The sequence below is a fragment of the Typopeltis vanoorti genome, chromosome 10 (assembly GCF_054136105.1).
Source record: "Typopeltis vanoorti isolate ZY-2024b chromosome 10, IOZ_Tvanoo_1.0, whole genome shotgun sequence".
In the NCBI taxonomy this organism is placed as follows: Eukaryota; Metazoa; Arthropoda; class Arachnida; order Uropygi; family Thelyphonidae; genus Typopeltis; species Typopeltis vanoorti.
Genome location: NC_143558.1, coordinates 94875001 through 94887868, shown reverse-complemented (window position 1 = coordinate 94887868; position 12868 = coordinate 94875001).

Genomic DNA, 12868 nt, shown 5'->3' with positions numbered 1-12868 from the left:
TGGCCTTTACATAGATTACCATCTTAAAGGACAAAACATCTAGATTATCTACATACTAAAGTCCGCATCATCGCACTCTTCCAAGTAAATGGCATGATTCCATCTAACATAAAAAACTTCTATCACGGTATCTGTGAATCACTACTCCGGTACGGTATAACGGTCTATGTAAACACATCAAACAACCACCTAACAAAATTAGAAATATTACATAGGAAAATCGTGTCAACAGTGATTTGGAGACCTTATACTCAACAACCAATATCCGAAACGCTTATGGCGACACACACACACAATCCTGAGCATTACAAATATGAAACACTACATAATGTTACTAAGAAATTACTTCAACATTACCTATCGTAACAATAGAGACACACGTACTGCATAACAACGATCCACAACAACTCTTTACATACCTAGACACTTTAACAACCCATACGGTTCTTTTGTGAGATCGCATCTGATACCCACGCTACTCAACAACCTGTTTTAAAGAAATTAAAAACACATAGACAAACTACAGAACAATATAATACGCTGGAAATTATAGTAACACAGTTAATATAGCAATAACACTTATATACACATGACAAATCACCGGCATCCAACGCCTACATTCCATCCATAAAACAGTACCAAACAATATAAATAGTGAATGGTTAATGCTGCTCTCTTCATAGAGGGCGCTGGTGCGTAATGGCGGTTGCCAAGTGTTTATATATGTGATCAGTGATTTAAATAGTTGTTATGATGAGAAACTTTGGTTTTGTAGTTTAGCTGCTAGATTAACTAGCTGAGACGTGTTTAAAGTCATTAAATTGCGGATTATACTGTATTCAAGAACATCAGCGAAGGTAAGTGGACTCTAATTGCAACGAGGGCGATTCGTTAGGCCTAACAGCCGTTAGAATCGCCATTGTTAGCGTATCTATTTCAGATCCATTTACACGCAAACTGTCAGTGATGAATGTGTTAGATTTGGACGCCCTCACAGATTCGCTGGATGAAGAGCCAGCGCTCATACTTGTAAATAAACTTCAAAGGAGATTTAAGCTCAAATGGCCATCAAACTTGATAGATCCTGATATCATTATAGACTCTCTAGATAAAGGACTGGCTTTCAGCTTCGTAAAGAAACTCCTTAAGAAGTTCGAGCTTCAATGGCCCGGCTTCCTGAATCTTTACTCTTTACCCGAAACTGATGAAGATCAAAATGAAGACGTTCCTCAAATGGAGGAAAAACTAAGTCCAATTATCTCTGACTACTCATTCAGATCAAGAAGAAAGGCACGCGCGTAAAAAACGCAAAACTCTCGCCTCGGAGTCAGTAAATGAAAATGGCATGGATGAAGATGCCCCCAACACAGATTCCTCTGCCTCCACCAATGAAAAGGTGCCTCCAGTCATTCTTAGGGAAAAGCAGAGATGGACAGCCTTAAGAACCACCATGGCCAACCTGCAGATAAATTACTCCACTGCCAAGAACACAGAGGAGGGCATCAAAATCCAGCCCAGTACAGTGTCTGACTACAGAAATCTAACCAAGGAGTTGGACACAAGAGGTATACAATATCATACTTCACACTTACCTCGGAGAAAAATTTTAAAGTAGTACTCCGAGGAGTATCTGAAGACATTGAAACAGCTGAAATAGCTGCTGACCTGAACATGCAAGATCTGCCTCCCTTCAAAGTCAGTAGAATGTACAGATCTAACAAGACCCCTATGCCTCTAGTATTGGTGGAAATACACATCTATAAAGATATTTATAACTTGAAGACAATCTGTGGGCTTAAGGTCTCACCAGAGCCACTCAGGAAGAGGGCCTCTTCTGGGCAGTGCCATAGATGCCAAAAATTCGGTCATGCCCAGAAGTTGTGCAAAGCTCAATACAGATGTTTAAAATGTGGTGATACCCACCCCCACACATACCTGCTCCAAGCCAAAAACCACACCGGCTAAGTGCGCTAATTGTGGTGGCCCCCACCCTGCAAATTACAGAGGGTGCATTTGCCACCCAAAAAACAGACAAACTGAGTTAATCAGTCTACCTCACTGACAGAAACGAAAGCCCCAGAAGCTCAAGTTCATCAGGCTCCTATTAGCTTGAACAAGATGACAGGTGTTCACCCACCATCAACTGAGCCCCCTAAGAAAATAAATCTTCAACACCAAACAAGAACATATGCTGATATGGCCCGCCCCAAAAAAGCAATCCATGACCAGAATATGACAAATCCACATTCAAATATAACAGCCATCATCACCTCTTCTCTTGTAAATATGTTACAGGATTTCAGTAACGCAAATCCATCACTGAGCACTATAAAACGTTTCTTGCAGCAAACGCAGTTCATTTTATCTGCACTCTCCAATGCATAGGAAAAAATTTACCCCAGATTCTCTAATGATTATCTCATGGAATGCCAACGGCCTTAAAAATAAAATACTAGAAGTGCAGGAATTCAATGACAGATATAATCCGGATATATTATTAATTAATGAGACTCATCTAAGACCTGCTGACAATCCTAAATTCAACGGATATCAACTCTACAGGAATGACAGACTGGATTACTGAGGTGGTGGCACAGCCATCCTCATTAAAAATCACATCAATCATCATGCTGTAGCCATTCCTACACCCACCAATCTCGAACTTACAGGTATCAATGTCATCTCAAACTCTATCGGAAACATAAAAATATATTCTGCTTACAACCCACCATCAAAAACATTGCTGACCACAGATCTGGATGCTATCCTCGGCATTAAACTGCCGGTTATTATTGCCGGAGATTTTAACGCAAAACATCACGCCTGGAGCAGTAGGTCTATAAATAGGAATGGCCGCATCCTCTTTAACTACACAAGCTCAAATTGCGCAACTGTGGCTGGTCCCTCAGTGCCAACTCACCACAGTCCTACTGGCTCATCCGACGTCTTGGATATAGCTGTCCTTCAGAATGTCAACCTACAGTACTCCCTGGAATCATTGAATGAGTTATCATCAGACCACAATCCTATTCTGCTCCAACTGGGTTATCAGAGGGATCTTCCCCATTCGCCTCATACCTTCATTCCCTGGGAAAAACTATCCAAAATGCTTCCAATCTACATTGATCCCATCCCTCATATTAATTCCAAGGAAGAAATTGATTCTGCAGTCAATAAACTTACTGATCAAATCAACACTGCCATAGCATCTATCACCTCACATTCAGTTGCCTTCAAGCCTAAACGACTACTAGATGACATAATGAACTTAATCAGGGAGAAAAATAAAGCAAGAAAAAGATACCACAACACCAGAGCACCCCAAGACAAGAAATATCTCAACAAAATGAACAGTGCAGTGAGAGATGCACTTAAAGTCCATAGAAACAAACTATGGGAAGATAAATTAGCCTCCATATCACCTGATCAATCCGTTTGGAAGTTCCTGAGAAACATCAAAAACAAAAACAAATCTCTTCCTCTTCTCAAATCTGACCTGAACATTGTTTACACAGATGCAGAAAAAGCCGAAACTATAGATAAAATTTAGAAAAACAGTGTAGCCCTTCATACAATTATCTAAATTTCAATCATATTTACAAAGTCCACCGCCACGTCAGACACGTGTTAAAACGGCCTGATACCTGTACCAGCCAACTCACACCTACTTCCCCAGCTGAAATTTATGACATTATAAAGAATTTAAAGAATAAAAAAGCTCCAGGGCCTGACGGCATCTCCAACAAAGTTATTAAACTGCTACCCCGAAAGGCCATCGTATATCTCACAACAATAATAAATGCTATGTTCAGGTTTAAGTACTTCCCCTCTGCATGGAAGTTAGCAGACGTAGTTCCTATATACAAACCAGGCAAGGATCCTCAGCAGCCTCAAAGTTATCGTCCCATAAGTCTGATATCTAATTTGGGCAAAATAGCAGAAAAAGCTATCCTTTCCAGAATTCAACTTTCAGTAAAAAAATTAAACATCCTTCCTTCAGAACAGTTTGGTTTTCGCCAATTTCACAGTACCACCCAACAAATTCATAGACTAATAGAATTCATTATCACAAGTTATAATTGGCATCAATACACCGGAGCAGTTTTTCTTGATTTAGAAAAGGCGTTCGACAAATTATGGCACTTTGGACTGCTATACAAGTTGATTTTGGCTGGCATTCCATTAGATCTAGTCCAAATCATAAAGTCATTTCTTAGTGACAGACGAATGCAAGTCAAACTAAATGATATATTATCTACCCAGCGACGCATCTTGGCAGGAGTTCCTCAAGGGTCCCTTCTGTCACCGATACTTTCGCGATTTACATGGCGGACATTCCGCACAATCCAATGTCATCCATTATTGCCCTGTACGCAGACGACACAGCTATACTAGCCAGATCTATTAAACCGCACCTTGTCACCAAGAAACTGCAAGAAAACCTGCAGAGATTAGAGCACTGGTTCTCGGAATGGAGACTGCAAGTAAACCCTCAGAGGAGTATCGCCATGCTCTTCACTAAAAACACAATATCTCCCAAAGATGACATCTTCCTATTTAATACCAAGATTCCCTGGAAACCAGAAGCTAAATATCTGGGTGTACTGCTGGACAGAAAACTAACTTTCAGTTCACATATAAAAGCCTCATGTTCGAAAGCATCAAGAGTCATTGCACAGCTTTACCCTCTTATCAATAGGAATAGCAAGCTGGATACCAAAATAAAACTGCTCCTTTATCAATTGATGATTCGACCCATTATTACTTATGCTTCCCCAGCCTGCAGCCACACCTCAAGTACAAATATCCTCAAACTACAGAAAGTGCAAAACAAATGTCTCCGCATGATCTTGAACGCACCATGGTATGTCAGAAATGTCCAACTCCACCGGGATACAAATATCCCCTACATCTACTCATTCCTGCAGTCTTCAGCAGTAAAGTTCTTCTCAGTATCCTCTTCACATCCAAATGAATTAGTGCAACAAGCAGCCAATTATAATGAAACAGACTTCTCAAAATACAGGAGACCGAAGGCCATCCTACTTTCAAATGAAGATCTCTAAATCACACTCACTCAGGCAGAACATTTAGCTCATAAACTTTTCCTCACACAGCAATCCTTATCAGATAGCAGGGATTAAAAAAGCATTTTGCTTCACCCTTATAATCAGCAACGTCTTGCGTCTTTCGTACTCTCTTCATAAAAGGCAACCCTAAATTCGTAGTGTGTGTGTAGGGGGGGGGGATTATCCTGCCTCATTCAACTAATCCTCATAATCATAGACTGCAAATTATTGTGATGGATATGTCAATACCATGTATAATAATGAATGATGATAATGATAAGAAAATATATGTGTATTTATATTTAAAGAAAAAAATATTAAAAAGAAATAAGGTACTTTAAACTGCGTACAGAATTTTGTACAGAGCAGAAAATGTAACATGCCTTAATAATACTCTGTATGATGATAATGGAAAAAAAATTATTATTAAAAAATATATAAAGAAATATTATCTATTGTTATTGAATATATAGTTTAACATCGCAAAAAAAACCTGTAATAATCATCATTGTTAATATTATCATAATATACACTGCATAAACAATTATTATTATTATTATTTAAAAACTGATTTGATTTTGATTTGTTTAAAAACATATTATGTACGTGCAAGTATCTGTTATGCACAATTGTGTTCATTTAATGTATTATATATATATATATATAACTTGACTTGTTTGTCTGTATGCTTACTAGGGAAATGGAGTAAAACTAGGTTTAAAATAGCTTGGTATCTTTAACATTTATTATATCCAAGGTAAAATACTTTCTACACACACACACACACACACACACATATATATATATATATATTATTATCATAATATTATATATATATCATAATATTATTCTCCTCAAATGTCGACATTTGAGGAGAATAATATCTCCTCAAATGTCTTCTATCATATCTCCCCTTTTTCTCCTGTTAACCAACTTTTGCAATCTACATCCCCCCCCCTCAGTCCTCTTATCCTCTTAGGTAATGACCACTCACCATCTTAGTCACTCACCTTTTAATCTTCTATGCTGCTTCCTCATTCCCAATAAACTCCTTAGACCAGACCTGCACACAATAATCCAGTGTGACCTGTCAAGGCCTTATTAAGTGGAATAACAATTTTCTTATCTCTTGTTGTTCGTGTGTTCTTCCATAACCATATAATATTATGAGCTACATTAGCTTCATTTGTTTCCTGGAGTAGAATTATATCAATGTGGTACACAGCTTGTAATGATTTATCCCAAAATTCATAACTTTACATTTCTCCACATTAAACTGAAACCCATTATCTTTTGCTTATACTGACAGCCTATTTAAATTGTCTTGCGAGCTCTTTATCATGTCGATTGACTATTGCTCTACCTAATTTTGCATTAACAAATAAAATATTTCATTTAAGTTATTTCCTGTATCATATATCTACAAATGAAACATTAGTGGAGCCCCAAAAAACTTGCAGCCCACCATTAGTAACCTGTTTTTTCATTCATTCTACACCTCCATATATCCCTTTTTAATATCTGTACAGCAGACATCATCTTATCCACTTAATCAGTGTCATGCCCATCCCCATTTCTTATAATTTGCATAACAGAGTTCCATGCAGTATTCCCTCAAATTCCTTTGCAAAATCGTCTTGTAGACGATTTTGCAAAGTCTTGCAAAATCGACCAACTCAGCTCTTGCTTTGTTGTTAAAGTCAATAAATTACTAAGACATGACTGACCCTTCTGAAAACTTGTTGCCCCCATATAGTATCATATTCTTATCCACCCATTCTTCCATTCTCTTTTTGACCAATTTTTCCAGTGCTTTTATCACCATGCTCGAGATACTGATTGGTCTATGATTTGCTACTGTTGTGGTAGACCCTCCCTTGCAAAAGGGATATTCCTTTATTACATATTACTGTGAACCTCTTGATTTTAAATTCTGTTAATATGCCACCATCTTCAGTTCTTTTATTATTCTTTGCTGACTTGAGGACTTTCCATCATTCTTCCATCACGATGGGTAGTTGTGTATCAGCCTTATCTAAATATAGCACGGATTTGTATGTTTCAATGTCTATGTATAGATCCCTATAAAACTTAATATATAATCAGTTCAGCTAATACCTTTTATTACATTATAGGGAGTAGGTGAACCCTTTTAATCCCATTTATGTTTTGGAGACTGAGTGGGGAGTTTAATCTTAACCGGTAACCAATCAGAAATAACTGGCCCACAACAATCGCTAATTATAAACGGCAACCGATGAAGAGAAGGAAAAAAACAAGCACTGCCATTTCTTACTACCTAACCTTACCAAAAAAATGTTTTTTTCTGATATAATGTGAATTATACGGTGGATTTTGTTGAGTTAACAGGAGAAAAAATCCCGCTTGCTCGAGTTGGGGATCGATTAACTCGGTAACCGAAGAAAAGCTTAGAAAAAGTTCCTCCAGTCGTCGACTAGACTCTCTTTGTCTACTGCCAAAGTCTATCTTTGTGCCTAGTGCAGAAGATTCGAACGTCACTTCCACTGTGCCACACCGGCCTAACCCATTACGAATTTTCATTATTTCTTCACTGCTGTATTGTAATATCACTTGCTTATTTTTCGATTTTGAAATCCATTTTTCCCTTCCCTGATTTTATCATTATTTTGTAATCCTTCTTTAATAATTCTCCAAGATTGTTTTCTATTATGTTCTGAATTGTTCTTAATTATATTTTTGATATCGTTTTTGATTTTTTTCTTACTTTCGCATTTCCACCAATTCTATATTATAAATTAACATTGCCAAGAAATTATATTTTTTTTTTTTTAGCTGAAGAAATTATATTTTTGGTTATATGCGCACACCTGAATAAAGGATTACACCAAAAATATAATTTCTTGGCATCTTTAATTTATATTCTAATCAGGGACGGCTCGTGCATAGATACTACAGAACTGCAGCACCCCCAGTTTTTCTCGACATATAAATATATTTATTAATTTATTTATATTTGCTTGTAATATTTATTTTTATCATCAACAATCCTATACAATTCTCTTATTTTGCATAAAAAATAATAAAAATCCATCGTATAGAACTTAGGAGGTCGAAGGACGCTAACAGCACTGTGTTTTCTACAGTGTCATATTACTACAATAAGAAGCCAAAAGGCTATTTTACCGGCGACATAAGTTAAGTTTAAGGGAGATGGTAAATCCCGTATTATTCTAAAGCCAGGTACGAAACTCGGATCGAAATCCTAGAGTTTCATGCTGAAAAAACTATCGGCGAGCCCAAGTGTAAGTAATCACTTGGGTAGTACAACACCAGGGCAACTCTGAGCAAAGGTGGAGCAAGATCCGTCACTATCCTTAATATTCTCTCAATGTAAAACGCAGCTCCTAGGAGATGTATTACTCTTTTACTTACACTTGGGCTCGCCGATAGTTTTTTCGGCATGAAACTCTAGGATTTCGATCCGAGTTTCATACCTGGCTGTAGAATAATACGGGATTTACCATCTCTCTTAAACTTAAAAAGTATCATATTGCTAAGCGCGCAAGCATGTGCACGTCATAGTGAGACGTAGCGTAATGCGGCACTATTCGTCGCGCAGTTACACTGTTGATTATATGCAGTTTGCGCCAGTAGTAGAGTGTTCGTGGCTCTGATTGAATGATGGCTCTTGGGGAAAAAGATGGCAGCTCGCATAGTAGTCTCGCGTTTTTGATTAAGTGGTAGTTTCTGGATTCTCGAATGATAAATATAGAGGTAAGCGTTCTTCGTTTTGTCTATTTTTATGATTACTCATTTCTTAGCTGGTAGACTCTTCAGTGAGTCTAAGGGATTTATCAATAGATCACCCACCTAGATCGTCAGGAATAAGACTTTGGAAGCTTCCCCCATTGTACACAGGAAGGAGAATGTAAAAGATATCAAGTACGCCATACAACCTTTAAACAAAGATATGTCACTTAACATTCTCAAATTCATCCTAAAGAAATTTGAAACGGATTATCCTAGTTGCTTGATTCTCTTCACTCAAGCAAATGACACGGAAGATATACTTTGGACATAGAAGAGGACATTACACCTGTTTTACCTACAAAGACTCCCCGACAGTTCGATTGTTCACAGGAAGAACAATCTAATAAAAGACGCAGAACATTGGAAGATGGAATGGAAGATGATGTAACAACTCTCCAAAATCAGGTCACCCAAGATAGAAAAGAAAAGGTCCCTCCAGTTATCTTTCGTGATAAAGAGAAATGGACCTCAGTCTTGAGATCCCTAGGGGAACAAAATATCAATTTCTTCTGGCAAGAAATACTGAAGAGGGTGTACAAATTCATCCTACCACTGTCACAGATTACCGCATGATGACGAAAATGCTGGACAACTCTAAATTGCCCTTCCACACCTTTGCACTAGCAAGCGAGAAGAACTTAAAGGTAATTCTAAGAGGAGTGGCTGAGGACATCACAACTGATGAGATTACAGCTGACCTCATCAGTCAAGGATTGACCCCAACCAAAGTCAGTAGTAGAATGTTGAGATCAAATAAAACTCCAATGCCACTGGTGTTGGTCGAAATATCTAATACACACACAAAAAAGAATCTATGAAGTTGCTGACATTTGTAAGCTTAAAATCACAACTGAACCTCTAATGAAGAAGGCATCGGCAGGGGCAGTGCCACAGATGCCAGAGGTTCGGGCATGCCCAAAATCTGTGCAGAGCTGCCTACATATGCCTAAAAATGTGGTGAGGGTCACCAAACTAACTCCTGCACCAAGCCCAGATCCACACCTGCCTGTTGTGCCAATTGTAGAGGACCACATCCCTCTAATTATAAGGGATGCCTTTTCCACCCAAAAAACTGTGCATCAACAAGCACGAGCCACGGTCCTCCAAGCAATGACACAAACAACGAAACAGGTCTCCTTCTAGATCATAATACCTCACGTTCGGTTTCACAGGAAGGCACTCGACCTTCATCCATGTCCAAATCATATGCGGAAGCGGTAAGAACCCAGACTCCTTCATCGCAAGAGCTAACAAACTCAAATCTCACATCAGCTTTAGCCTCGTCACTTGCAACAATGCTGCATGAATTCAGCAAAGCAAGCACTTCACCATCTTCCAGAAAGAGATTCTATCTAGAAACCCAATCCATATTAACAGCTCTCTATAATGATTAAAAAATTTAAACCGAATTCCCTCATGATAACAGCATAGAATGCCAATGGCTTAACAAACAAAATTCTCGAACTGCAAGAATTCGCAAAAAGATACAATCCAGACATAATCATGATCAGTGAATCCCACCTCAGCCCATCAAACAACCCAAAACTAAGAGGTTATATTTTATATAGGACAGACACACTTAACTCTAGTGGAGGTGGCACAGCTATTTTTATTAAAAATCATTTAAGCCACAACTCGCTGACCAACCCCCACACTCTAAACCTTGAGGTGACAGGTTTGGAGGTTCATACTAATAACGCAGGCAAACTCAAAATCTTCGCAGTGTACAATCCTCCCAGCATTCCACTATTGACAGCAGACTTAGACTCCATTCTCGGCTCCAACGATTCCATAATTATAGCAGGAGACCTTAACTCCAAACATACGGCTTGGTTCAGTTCGTCAATTAACTCCAAAGGCCGTACCTTATTTAACTATGCGTTACTCAACTTATCAATAGTAGCTGGACCCACTGAGCCCACCCACTACAGCTCATCAGGAAGTTCTGATGTATTAGACATTGTTATCCTCAGAAACATCAACTATCAATACCAGCTAGAGACAGTAGAAGAGCTTAACTCAGATCATAATCCCATCCTGCTCAGGTTAGGAGTTCGAGATTAGCTTTCTCCCCATCATTCTTTCTTACCATGGGCCAAGCTTGTTAAGGCTCTCCCAGTCCACATCGGTCCACCCCCTGTCATTCGTAAAAAAGGAGAAATAGACCAAGCTGTAAGCAATTTAGCTAAGCAAATCAACACATCAATAGCATCAGTCACTCAAACCACTGTCTTCCACGCTCCTAACTGGATCCGAGAAGAGATAATGGACCTGATTAGAACCAAAAATAAAGCCAGAAAGCGATATCACAACACCAGAGCCCCGCAGGACAAATAAACCTTAAACACCTTGAACAGGCAGGTTCGAGAAGCCCTCCAGATGCACAGGAATTCCAAATGGGAATCCAAACTCATGGAAATCAACCCAGAAGATAACTTCATGTGGAAGTTTGTAAAATCTCTTTGTACCAAAAGACAACTGCTTCCCCCTTTGAAGCCCAATCTTGGAATTGTACACTCAGATGAAGAAAAAGAAGCCCTAATTGACAATTTGGAAAATCAATGCAACCCATCTTATGCAAACTTAAATATCAATCTTATTTACAAAGTTCATTGTAAAGTTAGAAATGCACTAAGACAGCCTAAGAATGATTCAGAAACCATCAACCCCACATCTCCAACAGAAATAATAAATATTATTTCCCAGCTCAATAATAAAAAGGCTCCTGGCCCTGATGGCATTACCAATAGAATAATAAAGTTACTCCCATGGAAAGCCATAATTCATCTAGCTAATATTACCAATTCCATTTTACGATTCCAGTACTTTCCCACAGAATGGAAAATCGCGGACATTATACCTCTGAAAAAGCCTTGTAATAACCCACAACTTTCCCAAAGCTAAAGGCCCATCAGTCTTCTTTCCTGTCTTGGCAAAGTAATAGAAAAGGTCATCTTATCAAGATTACAATCAGCAGTGGACAAACAGAAAATAATCCAAAATGAGCAATTTGGGTTTTGCAAAGCTCACAGCACAGTGCAGCAAATTCACTGACTAACAGAACATACCACTGATGGTTTTAACTGGCACCTTCACACTGCTGCTGTATTTTTGGATGTTGCCAAGGTCTCTGATAAGGTCTGGCATCAAGGCCTTATCTTCAAACTAATTGAAAACAATATCCCAATTAAACTACTGAAACATATATTCATATCTTAATGAAAGATACATGCAAGTAAAACTCAATGGAATTGTGTCATCAAGGCGCAGAATTCTGGCGGGTGTACTTCAGGGTTCTCTTCTGGCCCCAATACTTTTCACAACTTACATGCAGATATTCCTCTCAATTCAAGAACAACTACTACAGCCCTTTATGCTGACGACACAGCTATTCTAGCTAGATCGCTCAGCCCTCGCAGCAATCAATCACTAGACTCCAAGGAAGTATCAATGAGCTAGCAAACTGGTTCATCAACTGGAGGATTCAAGTGAACCCCCTCAATAGCTCAGCCATGTTATTTTCAAGAAGAAAGGTCTGCATTAAAGAAGACATCCTGCTCTCTGGTCATAAGATCCCATGCCAATCAGAGACTAAATATCTTGGGGTATTAATGAATAAAAAATGAATAGCCAAGGAGATTGATGTGCTTTTAACAAGCACATCAATCTCCTTGGCTCCAAATCTTCCAAAGTAAAAGCACAGCTCTACCCACTGATTAACTGCAAGAGCAAATTGAACGTACACAATAAAATGCTTCTTTACCACATGGTAATATGTCCAGTCATAACCTACGCCTCACCAGCATGGAGTCACACTTCAAGATCAAACATTTCGAAATTGCAGAGAATCCAAAACAAATGCCCTAGGATGATCCTGGATGCACTGTGGTTCATCAGAAATTCACAGATTCACCGAGAAACTGACATTCCATACATCTCCTCCTTTCTTCGTAATCTTGCAGAAAAATTCTTCGTGAAGTCAAGTTCGCATTCATACCCACTAATCG